At 38.4% G+C, this 14,102-nt stretch overlaps 2 pseudogenes; both read left to right on the top strand.

Moving 5' to 3' along the window:
- Window positions 1-8,388: 8,388 nt before the first annotated feature.
- On the top strand, window positions 8,389-9,706 carry LOC104665029 (annotated as a pseudogene).
- A 2,713-nt stretch (window positions 9,707-12,419) lies between these two features.
- LOC104665028 lies at window positions 12,420-13,725 on the top strand (annotated as a pseudogene).
- Window positions 13,726-14,102: the final 377 nt, after the last annotated feature.

Raw genomic sequence — 14,102 nt, 5'->3', positions numbered from 1 at the left:
CTGTGTGATTATAGGACATCTATCAATGTAGTAAGCACTTTGAGATTTAGACAGAACATTATATAGGGTGACCATAGATCCTGGCTTGCCTACCTAGTGTTTTTGAGTGGGGATGAGGAAATTCAGAGAAGTCTTCCTACATGAAGTGATGCCTGAGTTACATCTTAGAGGATGAACAGCAATTAGCCACAATAAAATTAGCAATTAAAATCAGTTTATTCTCTAACATAAATATTCTCACTTGCCAATTCGTTATATAACTTAGACATCTAAATATATCTTTCAGTAAACAGAGTTAGCCATCCCTCCCCAAAACTCAAAGAAAACCTCACATTATATATAAGAATAAAGTTCAGTGCTATTATAATTAGAGTAACTTGCTTTTCATATGAAAGTCTTAAAATGGAACTTCTAGGTGATGTTCTTGGGCAGTTAGAAAAGTAAAGAAAAATTTAATAAAATTATTGATTAGGGAAGGAGAAAATAATTCAGGGCAAAAGAGGAAGAGAAATAGTTCCTTCTCACAGTCAAGAGCTTCAGACTTTCTAATGAATCAAAGGCAATGATCCACTAACTTCATGAGGGTGTGAAGAAATAGATGCCACATCTTCGTGAGTCCAGACAAATTAAAACTGGCTCTACTTATATACTCTGTGACCTAGTTTAGGGGTGGTTAGACCAACAGGGAAGCACGGTGACCAGATAGAATAAAAAAGGACGATATTGGAATAGTATTTTTTTTATAATCTTGTCTTTTATTTAACTTTACATTTTTCAAATTTGTTGTAATGATGAATAATTATTTAAGTTAACCATTATGGTGACTTTATATTATAGTCATGCAAAGATACTAGCCTTGTAAGACACATTTACCTATAAGACCTGAAAACACTGAGAAGCTCAGAAAATGAATGTCAGGGAAGACATGACTGCTTCTCATTTCTGCAAAGGTGCAACAGAATGACTCTGAGTTAATTAATTGCTGTAATAAGATGCTCAAACCAAGCTCAAAAATTATTCTACTCTAAAGACAATCATATAGCCTGGAAATTTGAAGTTACCCACCTCCCAAATGAGGGGCAGGGAAAAACGTGATAAATCTTATCAAAATTATGAAAGCTTTGCCCTTCCAAGAAACCAACTTAGAAAAAAGAAACATATCAAAGATGATTTCAATTTATCAGACTAAGTTAAGAACAGAGATCAGGGCCTAGGTAAAAAGGAAAATGATCAGGAGCTTCAGATAACAGAAATAGGGTCTCAAGACCAAGTGAGAAACTCCAAAGGCTGCACTGAGAATGTTGTCTGAAAACTCTATGGTTTCCACCCCCAGATAAAGAGAATCTGTAGATTCCAAATTCTTGGCTGCCCTTGGGGTTTAGGGTGGAGGAGGCATTTGGACAACCTAACCCATTTTCCCAGGTTCGATGCTAAATTCCAGCTCCACCACTTTCAGAGCACACTCCTGGAACCATTCTCGACTTTGAAAAGGTTCATTTGTGAGTTGAAAGGCTCAAGAGAATAGCGGAACAAGTTTCTATCTGAAGTCACCTAAAGTCAGTGCCCACAATTAGAATGGCCTTAAGAGTTATAGCAAACCCAGAGTTCCCATTTACACACTTCTCTGTAAATGGGAATGTTTTGCATAAAGATGTTATGATCTTTCCACTATTAATTTGTTTAGCAAACCTTTCTTTTTTACAGGACAAAGGTGAACTTGAGCACAACCCTCTATGAATGATCACAAGTTCCGTAATAATATACTTTCTTCCTTTTGCAATTTTTCATGATGTGTGACATAATTTGCTTAACGTCAATAGTGATAAGAGGTTAGGGATTGTCTATTTTTGTCCACTATTTTGTCCTCATCAACTGAAACACTCTCTGGTACCAAGTAGGCTTCCCAAAAAAATATTTGCTGAAGAGATAATACCCACTCAAAAAGTTGTGAGGACTAACTGAGAAATATACATGAAATATCCATCACAGTGCCTGGCAACTGAAATCAGTATTTGTTGAATTGAGTGAACGAATGGAGAAGATTCTACTTCACACACTCTTGGTGCCCCCTCCAGGTACCTTCCTACTTCTTGACCTTCTTTCATTACTATACTTTTCAAATGAGTACTCCATGCTTTCATATCCTCTCTAGTTTCTCTACAATTCTTGACCTTTCCACTCCACTGACCTGATTCGCTCGAAATCCACACAACTGGCAAACTCCCACTTCCTTGAAACTCTCTTCCATGTGTGTGGTTCCATGACTACAGATTCTGGTGCAACTTTTCCAACACTTTCTTCCTTTCTGCGAGTAACTTTTGACTTTCACTCTCTCGGGGTGAGTCTCAGCAGGACTACCTCTTGAACTTTTGCCTTTCTTCTTTTATTAAATTTTAACTTAGCCATACAAGGCTTCCACTACCATTTTTGGTTAATCACTCCTAAATTTTCACATCCTCTGTATTTGCCTGACCTGTAGTCCCATATTCCCAGCACTGGGAAAATTCTTAAAGCTTTTCATACTCCCTGTAATCCCAGCCTATATGCAACCCTCCAAACAGTGTCTGTCTCCTCTCCGGCTCATTTAGGGTAAGAGCCACATCATGGGATTTTGTATCTCCAGCACCTAGCACAAGTCCTAGCACAAAGTAGGGAATAAATGTCTGCTAAACAAATAAAGAAAGAAATGTCCCTAGAACTATTACTAAAACATTATCATTTGAATCTCTTGCAATATCTCAAACTTCACACCAATATGATGTCCTTTCCACCCACTCCACATTTTCTTACCTCCTGAATTTCTTATTGTCAATGATACCACCATCCACCTGTCTGAGCTTATAATCAAGTCCTCTTTGACTCTTCTTCATTTCCCTTATATTCATCAAATCTTGAACATTTCCTATAATATTTCATGTCCTATAACATTTCCTATAATATTCGTTCTCCATCCTCACTGTCAAAACACAAACATAGCAAGGCCTCCGGTCCCATCTGGATGATCACAACAGTCTTCCCATTCTCAAGACATATAAAGACTCTCTCTTACCTGCTGCAGGCTTGTAATCTAATATTCTTGACCTGGTTTTCAAGAATCCTCATAATCCAGTTTTGTCTCTTGCCACTACAAATCCAACCCCACATCAATATCCATGGCCCACTGTGTTCTTGCCATTGATCAATCAAGTGATGATTTGTTCCTTCCCTATCTGGGAGAGTCCCTGTCTGGAATTCCCCCTGTGGAATTCTGCCCACAATTCAAGGCTGAGATCAAATAATTTCTTACATAGGAAACTTATTATGACCATTCTAGTGCTAAGTGTTTCTTTTATTTATTTACATTTTTATTTTGAAATAATTTTAGATTTGCCAAAAAGTTGTAGAAAAAAAAAGAGGGAGAGAGAGAGAGAGACTTTCCTTATACCTTTCACCAAGCTTCTTCTAATATTTTTAATAACAGGTCGTATAACCATAGTATATTATCAAAACCAGGAAATTAATATTGTTACAACACTATTGACTGAACTAGAGCTCTTATTTGAATTTCTTCAGTTTTTCCCTCAATGTCCTTTTTCTATTGAAGAATCAACTCAGGATCCCACATCGCATTTGATTGTCTCCTTGGTCTGCTCCAATCTGTGATAGTTCTCAGTCTTTCCTTGTCTTTTGTGACCTTGACACTTTCAATGAGGGTTCATCAGGTATTTTGTAGACTGACCCTCAATTTGGATTTACCTAATGTTTTCTCATGATTAAATAGAGGCATTATACCTTTTTGGAAAGATTATGGCAAAAATGATACTGTGTCTTTCCAAGTGAACACCATCAGCAGGTGTGTAATGTTGATATGTCTCAATACCAGTGACATTAACCTTGACCACTTGGTTACTGTGGTGTTATTGGGTTTCTCCCTTGCAAATGTATTATTCTTCCCTTTATAAGGGATAAGTGCTTTGGGAGAGATATTTTGAGGCTATGCTAATGTCCTATTTCTCCTCAAACTTTTGCCCACTAATTTTATCTGTCACTGGATCTTGTCTGCAATAGTTACTACTATGGTATTTCCCCAATGATGGGTTTTTATTCCCCCTCTTTTATTTTACATTTATTAATTGGAATTCTTCTGTCAGGCTGTGTTTCTTAATATACTGGGTTTTTGTTTTTATTTTTTATTTGTATGGGTACATGGTACATGTAAATATTTATGGGGTACATGAGGTATTATAATGCATAACAATCACATCAGGGTCACCTCAAGCATTTTTTATTTCTTTGTGTTATACACATTCCAATTATACTCTTTTGGTTATTTTAAAATCTACAATAAATTATTGTTGACTTTTGTCACCTTGTTATGCTACCGAATACTACATTTTATTAATTCTAACTATACTTTTGTACCTATTAACCATCCCCCCTTCTCTCCAGCCCCCACCCCTTACCCCTGCCCCACTACCCTTCCCAGCCTCTGTTGGCTATCAATTCTACTCTCAATAAATTGTTGATTTATCTTTTTCAGCAGGTGCCTAGTGTGGGGAGTACAGTCCTGGGGGTCTGGGTATCCCTGTCCAGTCACAACTCTGCTTAAAGGATATCTGACAGAAAAAAGGAGACAGAGGAACAAAAGGAACTAAAGAAGGGAAGGAAGGAGGGAAAAAGTGTCTTTTCCTTTTTCTTAACTATCAGTTACTTTGGAAACAAATATTATTTTAAGGGAACACTTTCCTTTCAGGAGATTCCCATGTTGAATCCCAAGGAAAGATCCAGAAACAGACACACTTCTGGCACTTATGTCAACTAGAATAATAAATGTATTATGCACCAGGGTAATGGATTCATGAGGACATTACATGCCATGGAACTTCCATTTTGGCTTTTTCTCTTCCCTTTTATAGTAAGTATATCTTAGGACAGGAAACAGGGGCTTCAAGCCATAGTACAAACTAGGAGATGGGTAACATGGAAGGCTGACATCAATCCAGCAGAGTCTGGACATCAACAGAAAGAATTTAATCTAAGCCTGTCTGCAAAATGGAGAAATATCTCCCTGGCCTGGGCACTGGGGAGATATAAAACCACACAGACCACAGCATCCCATTCTTAATTTAGCCAACTTCCTTGCCAGCAGCAGACAGAACCCTGTAAGAGTTTGAAGGTAAGTCTGTGTTCAATCCCTTCAGCAGCATTCTCCTCCCACCCCCAATCCTATGGCCTCTGTGCCCCATACAGGGAAGTAGAACACAGTGCACAACAATTCTCAAACAGGGAACTTCTCATTTATCCAGAGCTGTGGTTGGGGTGGGGGTGGGGGACCATATCACAAACACCTTGGGATTATTTTAATTTTTTATTCTCATATGATTGATACTCTTTAAAAAACGTAGGCATATTCTACATCAGTTGACCACCTAATACCCACAAAATGCAATCCCTGCATTTTGTACTGCTATTTTTAATCAGGTTATAACCAAGTGATCCTATGAAGGAATAACATTTCATTTCTATGTATTAACACATATAACTGAAAGCATTTGAGCCTGCACATCCTGGTATCTAAATGAGAACATTCTGTATCTGCTATTGTACTTGTAATTTATTTTAACCAGTTATATGACAAATCTTGAGATTTTCAATGATAGAATTACAAGACATTTTCATGGACTGAAACGTTAGTTTTTTAAGTTACTGAATAAACTGAGGTTTACATATGCTGTCATGAAAATGACGGGGTAGTAATATATAGGTACTGGGGCAGCTAATGAGGAAGAAATTGAGATGGACTCAGAATGGAAACAAGGCACCAACATCCACTGGAGGCCAGATTGCCTCATTTTATACTATGCAAACAAAAGTTTACCAACAGTTCAAACAAGGAACAATTTGTGAGAGAACTGAGTCATCTTATACACAATAATTCAGATACAGTGGTATGGTAGTTAGTACCGTTTGGGAAATGGTGATTCTTTGTATGTATCTACCTCTGTACTAATCAGATTGCAGAAGTTCATTACCAGAACTTACAGTTGTAGAGATACATGAAAAATATTTTTGGTAAATGGTCCTTTAAAAATGTTTCAGTATTGTTTGGGCATGCACTATTACATTGCTTTACTGCCTTTTGACTGGCCATAGGATAAAATGAGAGTATATATTTATTGTTTAAAAGCAAAAAAAAAAACAAAAAAAAAACAGATAAAAATAGACTATCATGCTCCAATCTAAAGTCAACAAGTGAATAAAATGTCTTCCTATAATTAAACCCAAACACTGGTAGTTTTATTTCAATTACATTCAACTGCATTGCATTAACATTGATGATTTAACTTTTATTTTTAAATTATGTTGTTTCTTAATTTTGAATAAATTTTTGAATAAATAACAAAACCTGAATGGTTTTGTAGTTATGTATAACTATAAAGACACCAGGAAGTTTCATACCTAAATATATATTTAGATATATATATATTTAGATATATATCTATAGATATGTATATATTTAGATATATATCCATAGATATGTAGATATATACCTGTATAATTTAAGCCACAGTATAATGACATAATTCAAATCACTCTGGGAGGGAAGGGTCCAAAGTGAAAGGAAAAAAAAACACAAAGTAATAAGAAGTTAAAGGAAATTATTAACAAAATGACCCTATTTACAGTGGATATCCAGCAGAAACAGACCATGGGCAAGTTGCTTTAACTTCTCTAAGCTTCAGTTTACCTTTTCTGTAAGAATAGTTATATGTGTACTAAATTTGTAAATGCACAGGGGAAAAAGTATCTGGAAGAAGCCACGTCCCACTGTCAATAATGATAACTTTTGAGAAAAAAAAAAAAAAGTGGTTTGAGGGACAGAGGTCAGAAGAACTGAATTGAACTTTTTACTCTATAATTTTACTCTATAATTTCTGTAATGTTTGAATTGTGTACAAGTATACTCATCTAATAGAGTAAAACATAAAGTTATTGTATAAATAAAAGGTCAGTAGAACACTCAAGTGGTGAAAAGAGCATGGACTTTAGCTTCAGAAAACCTAGCACTAAAATTGATTCAGGTGATTCTTATGAGCTGTGAGACCTTGGGCAACTCACTTAACTTCTTTAAGCCTCAGTTTTCCTTATCTGAGAAGTATTAGTAATAATAGCTATGGAGATAATGTGAGGATTAAATAAGATTAAGCATGCAATTCAGACTTGAAATGATCAGGCTTCCCCAGGGTTGCTGGCTTCAGGGTTCTGCATCATTTCTTGTTGTTTTCCCTAGTCAGCAAGTGATCCTTTTCTTCAGTGTTTCAAAGTACCCAGTTGGAGTGGAGCATCTGTTTCTTCCTAGACTCCCACATATTCACTGTTCCATAGTGTGGCTTCAGTGAGATGACCCAGCTCTACAGAGACAACTTCACTGCAGGAAACTTCCAGTGGAAATTTCTGCAAATTTCAACAAATCAACCTCGTGCTTAGGCAACATAGGGAGAAACTTATGTTGTGCCATTTCAGTGGGATGGAAAAAATCCCTCTCCTGCTGGTCTGAAATTCCACCACTGTGATAACTACAGTTCATTCACTGGTGGATATAAAAGATGAAAGTTTCTAATTACAGGTTACAATTCCGAACTGCCCACTCAGAATTTGTCTGCAAAGGTAAAGGATAAAATTTTTGAAAATGTAATTTTCTCAATCTCTATTGTCAAGTTATTTCCTGCTTGTGAGTTGCTCATAAGTATGTCTTATACAGGCAACAGAGATCAGTGAGAATCAGCCTTCTGACCCTAACAGTAGCTGTAGCCTGGACCACTGCCCCTGTAATACCACCCTATTACAGCCTCTCACTCTGCTCCAAAAATGCCACTTCTCTGTTCAAAAACCTGTGATGGATACCCATTTTATTTAATAATCACTGCTTTCAACTTATCTTCTGCTGGGTACTGGTCTAAGCAATTTATAAATATGAATTCATTTAATCTTCACAATCCTCCTATGAAATCCTTTTTTTTGTTTTTCAGTTAAGGAAACTGAGACACAGATATGTTAGGTAAATAGCCCCACGGTTACACAGCTAGTAAGTGGTAGGACTGACAGTGGAATCCACATAGATAGTCTGGCTCCTAGTCTGTGCTTTTGATCACTCCAGTCTGAAGCTTCATTGTCTAACAAATTAGTACAAAGTTCTCACCAGACTTTGCATTTCTCCACAGTATGGCCCCAACTAACCTTTTCCAGGATTATCTCACATCACCATGACATTACACCATCTTCTCAGTATCCATTCATCCAAAAAAAAAGAAAAAAAGAAAAAATACCTATCGAACACCTTGTGAAGCAACAGCCTAATGAAAAGACAGACATTAAGAAAGAATCGGCAACTCAAGTGGCCAAGGCAAGATGGGTGAAAGTCAGAGTGGGGGTTATGGTCCTGGAGCTTGCAAGAAGGATGACAGGACAAGAAAAATAAATACAAACCTCCTGTATCAACGGAGTGGAGAAGAAGAAAACAAAGGGACCAGATGCTGCCAGCAAACTGCCACTGGGGATATCTCACACTCAGTGCCAATGAAAACTACTGAAATTAGAGAGAATTGAAGACTATCTTCTCATGGAGGAAGAATTCATTAGAAATCAGAAATAAATGAAACCATTAGAGGAAAAGCAACAGGAGAAAAGATTAAAAGTGGATGATCTGAAGGGGGACCCTAATAGCAGTAGGAACCCTGGAAGAGATCACAATCATACCATCATTCTACATCTGTGGGCTCAGAACACTATATCAGCATTCTTTCATTTGTAGACAAGGATCTGCTGGAACCTGGCTGCTCAGTTCTGCTCAGCCACAAGGTGCATGCAGTGAGAGGGGTGCTGATGGATGACGTAGATCCCCTAGTCACAGTGATGAAGGTGGAAAAGACTCCCCAGGAGACCTATGCTGATACTGGGGGGAATTTGGACAACCAAATTCAGGAAATTAAGAAATCTGTGGAGCCTCCTCTTACCCAACCTGAATATTATGAAGAGATGGGTATAAAGCCTCCTACCGGGTGGGGGGTCATTCTCTATGGTCCACCTAGCACAGGTAGAGCCTTGTAGCCAAAGCGGTAGCAAACCAAACCTCAGTCACTTTCTTGAGAGTGGTTGGTTCTGAACTTACTCAGAAGTACCTGGGTGATGGGCTCAAACTCATACTGGAATTGTTTCAAGTTGCTGAAAAACCCGCACCATCCATTGTGTTTATTGATGATATTAATGCCACTGGGACAAAAATATATGACTCAAATTCTGGTGGTGAGAGAGCAATTCAGTGAACAATGTTGGAACTGTGGAACCAGTTGGATAGATTTGCTTCTAGGGGAGATGTGAAAGTTATCATGGACCCAAACCAAACAGAAATTTGGATCCAGCACTTAACAGACCAGGTCGCATTGACAGGAAGATCTGGATCCCCTTCCCTACGGAAAATACTAAGAAGAGCATCTTTCAGATTCACACAAGCGTGATGACGCTGGCTGATGATGTAACCCTGGACGACTTGATCATGACTAAAGATGACCTTTTTGGTGCTGACATCAAGGCAATCTGCACAGAAGCTTGCCTGATGGCCTTAAGAGAGCCACAGAATGAAGGTAACAAAGGAAGATTTCAAAAAATACAAAGAAAAAATATTCTTTGCAAAAAACAGGAAGACACTCCCAAGGGGCTCTGTCTCTAGTGAACCACAGCTGCCATCAGGAAAATGGTTGGGAGATTTTCCAATCCCTGAAAGGGATGAGGCTAGGGAGTTGCCCAGAGGAATCACTGTTTCAGTTTATTTTTATTAGTAAGATGTCCTGTGGGTCTTTTGGAGTAAAATGTGTAAATGCCCATTGGGCGGCCTTCTTCTCTTGGTCACTGTGCAGCACTCTGCTTCCCAATAAAGCATGCTATTTCACCAAAAAAAAAAAAAAAGAAAGAAAGAAAGAAAAAAGGAAAATCCATTAACAGTACTATGGATGAATTGTGGCAGGTTTGCATAATGGAACAATATGCAGCAGTGAAAATTAACAAACCACAACCACAGACAAGAGCATGGCCCAACCAGCTAAGACTGATGCTCAAATGCTGGGTTGGGAGCAGCAATGTCTGCTATTGGCAAGGGCACTGAGGCAACGTGTTAGAGAACATGGCCTGCAAAGGGAAGGTGCTGCCTTGGTGATTCTAAGAACGTTCAGCCTCTGGAGCACAGTGTCACTATGGCTTTCCTTGTTGCCTTTCCTTGGTTGATTTCTTTTCCAAGCAGCCAGTTGCAGTACTTGCTGACTTAAATGCTTGTCTATTCCTCCTGAAGAGAAAAAACAACAGGATGACTTGGTCCATCTTAGAACTTAAAAAAAGAGAAAAGTCTAAAGTAGTGAATGAAATAAACATTTAAGTCTTGTGCCTTACAACCCATCACAGATGTTGGCATTCTAAGACCTGTCCTACCTGCAGAACACATGGTCCTGCATTATGGTTTATATAATAAACTGAATGATTGATGGGCAATAATGAGGGTCCACCACTACTGAAAAACAAAAGCATAGTAACAGTGACGAGTTGGAATCAAATGGCTTTGTGTGCTGCAATATCTTATTACAATATCTTTCCATTTATCATGTATCCAAAAATACCTTTAAAAGGTGGCCCAAATGATTGCTACTGGTTAAATAATTATTTATGTCTATTGTTTTCGTGGTCTACTACTGTTTACATTTGATATTTTGTATAATCAAATAATTGTTTATGTAGAAATTGTCTGTTAAGATAACCAAAGCTTCTTCTAACAATAAAATCAACACTTCTGATTTTAATTAGGTAAAATCTAAGTGTTTAGAATCCAAAACTATTTTTGAATATAAATATAAATATTTTCAATAAAATCTACACATTAAAAATTTTTTCTACTACCCAAAGCAATCTGCAGATTCCATACAATCCCTATCAAAATACCCAGGCCATTTTTCTCAGAAATAGGAAAAGTAGTCCTAAAATTCTTCTTTTAACTATTCACAAAAGAGCCTGAATAGTCAAAGCAACCCTGAGCAAAAAGAACAAAGCTAAAGGCACCACACTATCTGACTTCAAAATATATTACAAGGGTAGAGTAACCCAAACAGCTTAGTATTGGTGTAAAAATAGGCACATAGACCAACGGAGGGAATAGACAACCCAGAAATAAATCCACGTATTCACAGCCAACTGATCTTTGACAAAGCCATTAACAACATACACTGGGGAAAGTATAATGTCTTCAATAAATGGTGCTAGGAAAACTAGATAACCATATCCAGAAGAATGAAACTGGACCCCTATCTCTCACCATGTACAAAAAAAATTGACTCAGAATGGATTAAACACTTAAATATAAGACCCCAAACTATAAACTTACTAGAAGAAAACAAAGGGAAACTGGCCTAGGTAAACACTTGACAGCTAAGACTCCAAAAGCACAGACAATGAAAACAAAAATAGACAAATTGAACTATATTAAATTTGAAAGCTTCTGCATAGCAAAGGAAACAGTAAATGGAGTGACGAGACAACCTGTAGAATGGGAGAAAATATTTGCAAACCATCATCTGACTGGAGACTGATATCCAAAATACACAAGGGTGATAAAAATGGACCTAGATGCCATATGATTCAAGAACAATTGGAAAAGTCATATTTCTTGTGAAGGGTATCTTAGAAATAATTATGCATAGGATATAGATGTACACAAGTCACTTGCCTGCTTTACTCACTTATCCCCTTTTAGACTTTGGGTTTAAGATCCCTAGCTTAGTTTTTGTATCTATAATTTCATCCTTGGGTACAGATTACCACTGAGACTTAAATAAAATATTTCCTACCTCAAGAGACAGTCCTATTTTCTTTCTTTTATTTTCAGTGAAATTCTGAGCCTTTTATGGTGGCAATGTGCCTAGAACCATGTCTATGCCAAAATTTTTACTCACATGTTCTTATTTCTCAGCTTCCTTTGTTTCTAGCCATGTAACCCAGCTCTGACCAATAAGATGTAGGCAGGACACTCTGCTGACTTAGGAATTTTACATTTCTCTGTAGAAGGTGCATACAATTGGTTTGGCCCTTGATCGTTCCCCCTTCTTCCTGTTTTGAAGTGGACAAATTATCTGGAGATGCAAATGCCATTTTGTACTTGTGAGGAGATAGCCACAAAGACAAAAGCCAGCATGTGAAGGATGCTTAGCAGAAAGGATAGCAAGAGTCTGGACTCTTGGGTGCAGTTGTGTAGCTAAACCAATTACCAGTAATTGCATAGGTTTGGTAATATGAGAAAAATAAACCCTTCATGTTTAAGTCATGTTGGTCAGCTTTTCTGCTACTGGCAGCCAAACACATTCTTGATTTGTTTTTCTTCCCTTCTCTTTCTCTGAAGAATCACCATGATGGCTGAGATCCTGTACACATATCCTGAAAACTGGAGGGCCTTCAAAACCCTCATCACTGCTTAGTACAGCAGGGCTCGGGTCTGCATGCTCTCTGCACCATTCGCACTTCCACTTTGGTCAAACCAACCACAACCCTAAATTTCTCTGCAAATGTCTTGCTGGCAAGATTCCAGCATTTAATGGTGACAATGGAGTCTGTGTGTTTAAGAGTAATGTCATTACCTACTGTGTGAGCAATGAGGAGCTGCAGGAAAGTACTCCAGAAGCAGAAGCCCAGGTGGTGCGGTGGGTAGGCTTTGCTGATAACAACATAGTGCCCTTAGCCAGTACTTGCTTGTTCTCTACCTTGGGCATCATGCACCACAAAAAATAGGCCACTAAGAAGGCAACAGAGGACATGAAGTGAATTCTGGGGCTGCTGGATGCTCACTTGAAGATGAGGACTTTTCTGGTGGGTGAATGAGTAACTGGCTGACATCACAGTTGTCTGCACCTTGTTGTGGCTCTCTAAGCAGGTGCTGGAGACTTCTTTCCACCAAGCCTTTCTCAATATCAACTGTTGGCTCCTCACCTTCATTAACCAGACCCAGTTCCAGACCGTTTTGGAAGAAGTGAAACTGTGTGAGAAGATGGCCCAGTCTGATGCTAAAAGTTCTGTAGAAAGCCTGACTAAAAATGACACCCATGGAAAGGGAAAGGTTCATTAAAAGAGAAGCAGATGCCTCAGGCTGAGCAGAAAGAGGAAAAAATGTGGCTTCTCCTGCTCCTGAGGAGGAGATGGATGAATGTGAGCAGGCACCTGCTGCTGAGCCCAAGGCCAAGGACCGCTTTGCTCAGCTGCCCAAGGGTACCTTTGTGTCGGGTGAATTTACACCCAAGTGCTCCAGTGAGGACACACTGTGTCACTACCATATCTTTGGAAGCACTCTGTTAAGGATGGCTTGTCCTTATGGTACTCTGAGTGTCACCTCCCTGAAGAACTCACCCAGACCTTCATGAGTTGCAACCTCATCACTGAAATGTTCCAGTGACTAGACAAGCTGAGGAAGAACACCTTTGCCAGTGTCATCCTCTTTGGAACCAACAACAGTAACTCCATTTCTGGAATCTGGGTCTTAAGAGGCCAGGAGCTTGCCTTTCCCCTGAGTCCAGATTGGCAGGTGGACTACGAGTCATACACATAGCAGAAACTGGATCCTGGCAGTGATGAGACCAGATGCAGGTTCAAGAGTACTTTTCCTGGGATAGAGCCTTCCAGCATGTGGGCAAAGCCTTCAATCAGGGCAAGATCTTCAAGTGAACATCTCCTGCCATCACCCAGCTACCTGAACCTGTGCTTCAGGGAAATGAGGATCATTAAAGAAAACTGAACATTGGAAAAAAAATAAATACTTCAATATTTTATTAATTCTATAATAATGCAAACAGCTGTGCAATCATTTTGATAGATGGCAACTCAATCTCCATGTCTGGCAAAAATAGTGGGATTGGGGAAGGGACAATCATGACCTGGCTCTGTCCCAAATGAACAGCTTCCATTCAGTTCCTATTGATAGTTGCTCTGCTGGAATGTTATCTGATTTTTTAAAAGAAATCAGAAATGTGGATTTTTATATGAAATCTCACAATTCAATATTAATAATGAATTTGGAAGTTTCAGGCTTCCCAAATGGCTTC

This window comes from Rhinopithecus roxellana, chromosome 1 (assembly GCF_007565055.1).
Source record: "Rhinopithecus roxellana isolate Shanxi Qingling chromosome 1, ASM756505v1, whole genome shotgun sequence".
Taxonomy (NCBI): domain Eukaryota; kingdom Metazoa; phylum Chordata; class Mammalia; order Primates; family Cercopithecidae; genus Rhinopithecus; species Rhinopithecus roxellana.
Note: the sequence above shows the minus strand (reverse complement) of the source record. Positions and strands in the feature narration are given on the sequence as shown.